The 4,337-nt window shown below is 41.9% G+C and overlaps 1 pseudogene; it reads right to left on the minus strand.

The window, feature by feature from the left end:
• Window positions 1-458, minus strand: LOC105502264 (annotated as a pseudogene).
• Between the last annotated feature and the right edge of the window lie 3,879 nt (window positions 459-4,337).

The following is a 4,337-nucleotide window of genomic DNA, read 5'->3' on the forward strand; positions in this document are numbered from 1 at the left end:
GGGTCTCACTTTGTCACCCAGGTTGCTGTGCAGTGGCCCGATCTCGGCTTACTGCAGTCTTACTGCAGTCTTTCTTACTTACTTACTTACTTACTTACTGAGCCTCCCAGGCTCAAGTGATCCTCGCGTCTCAGCCTTTACTCCAATAATGACCTAAATAATAACTTCTGCTAGCATCTCTTCTGAGTCTCTATTTCCTCCACTGATGTTCATCCAAATAATAAAAGTAACACAGTTGCAATTGAGTTTACTATCATCAATGGCATTCTCATTACAGTTGTTACAGATTGAATATGGTTCATTAGCTGAGATTTAATTCCTGGCTCCTCCCCGAATCCACCAATTCTCTGGTCTATTCTCCAGCCAATGTTCTTGAGGAATCTCTCCTTGTGCAGCATGGTGATGGCGCTGACACAGAGCAGGGCTGCCTGCAGCAGTGAGTACAAGGTAAAGGTCATGACCATCCAAGCTCCCCTGAGGTCCAACTGATTCTTCTCTGTTGCCACAAGGGACTTGTCGCCACCATGGCTGGTGCTTTCCTCTCTATTTGTCTTTAATTTAAACCATGGGCAGAATAAACCAAGAGCTCTCCCTACTCAAGAGCATCTCTATTTTGTTTTAATTATAAACAATAAGAAAAAAAAGTCACGTACTAAGCCAAATTAGACGTTAACACCTTACATCTTTATACAGTCCCAACCCACTGTTATGCCAAAAAGTCACCTTGGACAGTAGTTCCCAAACAAGAACAATTTCGCCCCGATCCCACCCTCACAGGGACATTCAGCAATTTTTTTCCTTTTAAGAGATAAGGTCCTACTCTGTCACCCAGGCTGGAGTGCAGTGATATGATCATAGCTCATTGCAGCCTTGAACTCCTGTGCTCAAGCAATCCTCCCACCTTGGCCTCCTGGGTAGCTAGAACTATAGGCACCTGCCACTACACCTGGACCATTTGGCGTTGTTTGAAGAAATTTTTGGTTGTCACAACTGAAGAACAGAGGGTTTACTACTAGTATCTAGCTGATAAAGGCTGCCAAACATCCTAATGTACAGGACTACAAATAATTATCTAGCCCTAAACCTCAATAAAGCTGAGGTTGAGAAACCCTGCTTTCAGAGATAAAGCTTAGCTCTCTCTATTGTGTAACTTATACTTTATTAACTTAATCACATCTGAACTCAAATTCCAGCAAAGGAAATAAACATTAGGAAAATCTGAATGAGAAGATGTTTGACTTAAATTACTTTAGCAGGCAATGACAATACAGTATCAAGACTTTTATTTTCCAGTTTGACTTACGTAGTCACAATCTACCTCTGAAACTTCAAAATCCATTTTCATTGGACATTATATTTTGGTGGTTTAAAAGTGTGTGGGGGAGAGGCTCTGGAACAAGACAAGGCTGCATTCAAATTCCAGCTCCAACACTTACTAGCTGTAAGAACTTAGGATAGTCCCCTAACCTTACCAGGATTCAGTTTCCTTGTCTACAATATCAGACTAATAATATCCATCTCAAAGTTTTTTTTTTTTTTTTTTTTGAGACGGAGTCTCGCTCTGTCACCTAGGCTGGAGTGCAGTGGCCGGATCTCAGCTCACTGCAAGCTCCGCCTCCCGGGTTTATGCCATTCTCCTGTCTCAACCTCCCGAGTAGCTGGGACTACAGGCGCCCACCACCTCGCCCGGCTAGTTTTTTGTATTTTTTAGTAGAGACGGGGTTTCACCGTATTAGCCAGGATGGTCTCGATCTCCTGACCTTGTGATCCGCCCGTCTCGGCCTCCCAAAGTGCTGGGATTACAGGCTTGAGCCACCGCGCCCGGCCTCAAAGCTTTTTAAGGATTAAATGAAAAATACATTGAAAGCACTGAGCAAATGTATCTAGAATATAATAAATACTTTTTTTTTTTAATTTGGAGAGCAATTAGTTAAGAGTATGGACTTTTAAAAATCCTCGCTCTTGGCCGGGCTCACACCTGTAATCCCAGCACTTTGGGAGGCCCAGGCAGGTGAATCAGGAGGTCAGGAGTTCAAGATCAATCAGGCCAAGATGGTGAAACCCTGGTTGAGGCAGAAGAATTGCTTGAATCCAGGAGGCGAAGGTTGCAGTGAGCCGAGATTGCACCACTGCACTCCAGCCTGGGCACCAAGAGTGAAACTCTGTCTCAAAAAAAAAAAAAAAAAAAAAAAAATTAGTTGGACACAGTGGCAGTCACCTGTAATTCCAGCTACTCAGGAGGTTGAGGTAGAAGAATCACTTGAAACTGGGTGGCAGAGGTTGTAGTGAGCCAAGATCGTGCCACTGCACTCCAGCCTGGGTTACAGGGTGAGACTCCGTCTCAAGAAAAAAAAAAAAAAAAAAAAAAAAACCTCTGCTCTTCTACTTACTATGTAACTTGAACAAATTATTTCCTGACCTTGAACTACAATTTCCTCTTTTGTGAAATGGGCCTAATACTATCCCTCTTATAGATTGATGAGGACCAACGAGATAAAGTATGTAAAGCACTGAGTATAGTTGGAAAATAGTAAGCGTTTAACATACAGAAGTTATTTTTATTATTAAAGTGGGCCCAATAAAACCCAATGGCATTTCCCACATATAAAAGCTCTCCCATACACGTCCTGACCTATGCTTTGCCTAATTTTGTGCTATTTGGTCTGGTTAGAAAATAGCTGTTATATTTCTCTTAAAATCTGTTTACTAAGCTAGAAAATACATCACTCTCCCTAGTACTCTGTTAATCAGGAAGGTTTTTAATTTGATCTTTTGTGGTATGAATAGTTTAAGATGTATTTTTACTCTGTTTTCACCATAAAATTGCAATTGCCTAGAAGGCCAGAGAAGCAAAATAAGTATGTTTCATATACTAAAGTTTTTAAACTATCTCCTAGTCCCAGTAGCAATTTTACTAAAGTATCAAAATCCGAGAACTCACCTCTAGGCAAGCTCCTGCTATGCTTAGAGTGAATATTGGATTCAGACAACATTCTGTTTCCTTAGCCTTAGCAATTAATGCATACCAAAGAAATCCACATTTAATAGTTAATCTCGGGGCCAGGTGTGGTGGCTCACGCCTGTAATCCCAGCACTTTGGGAGGCCAAGGTGGGTGGATCACAAGATTAGGAGATCAAGACCATCCTGGCTAACATGGTGAAACCCCATCTCTACTAAAAATACAGAAAATTAGCCGGGCATGGTGGCAGGTGCCTGTAGTCCCAGCTACTCAGGAGGCTGAGGCAGGAGAGTGGCATGAACCTGGGAGGTGGAGCTTGCAGTGAGCCGAGATTGCGTCACTGCACTCCAACCTGGGTGACACAGCAAGACTCTCTCTCAAAAAAAAAAAAAAAAAAAAAAAGTTAATCTCTCAGAATTCGAAGTTATAGCTAAAATAATTACCTAGAAGAAAAGGGAGCTCTATTGACCAAGCCAAAAATATCTCATTGTATCATCATGACAAATTTAAAAGTAATTCATAGAATTATTTCACCATTTATAGGTAACATCTGTTATTTGTTTTGGAGACTAAGTCACTAAAAAGTTCAAATCCAACACAAAGAGAAATCACTCACCTCTGGAGATTTTTGTATATTCTGGAATACAGCATAGGCAATAAGTGAACTTGAACCTATAACACTGAGAGATTTAGAAGATGATTGATCATTAAAGCAGGACAATGGAGTGCCATAGTTTTTGTTATTAATTTTGGGATTTTTTTTTACAGTTTTATTGGCATGATTGATATAAAATAAACTGCATTAAAAAAAATTTTTAGACACGGGATCTTGCTATGTCAGCCAGGATGGAGTGCAGTGGTGCCATTATAGCTCAACGTAACCTTGAACTCCTGGGCCCCAGTGATCCTCCTGTCTCAGCCTCCTTAATAGCTAGGACTAGAGGTGTGCATCACCACAACTGGCTAATTATTTTATTTTTTTGTAGAGGCAGGATCTTGCTATGTTGCCCAGGCTGGTCTCAAACTCCTGGCCTCATGGGATCTTCCCACTTTGGTCTCTCAAGCACTGAGATTGCAGGTGTGAGCCACCATGCCCAGCCCTGCACATATTTTTTTATTTTTATTTTTATTTTTAGAGACAGGGTCTCCTTCTGTCACCCAGATTAGAGTACAGTGGTATAATCACAGCTCACTGCAGCCTCCAACTCCTGGGCTAAAGTGATCTTCCCACCTCAGTCTCCTGAGTAGTTGGAACTACGGGCGTCTGCTACCATGCCCAGCTCATTTTTAAAAATTTTTTTGGCCGGGAGCGGTGGCTCAAGCCTGTAATCCCAGCACTTTGGGAGGCCGAGACGGGCGGATCACGAGGTCAGGAGA

Source organism: Colobus angolensis, unplaced genomic scaffold (genome assembly GCF_000951035.1).
Source record: "Colobus angolensis palliatus isolate OR3802 unplaced genomic scaffold, Cang.pa_1.0 Scaffold79, whole genome shotgun sequence".
NCBI classification, from domain to species: Eukaryota; Metazoa; Chordata; class Mammalia; order Primates; family Cercopithecidae; genus Colobus; species Colobus angolensis.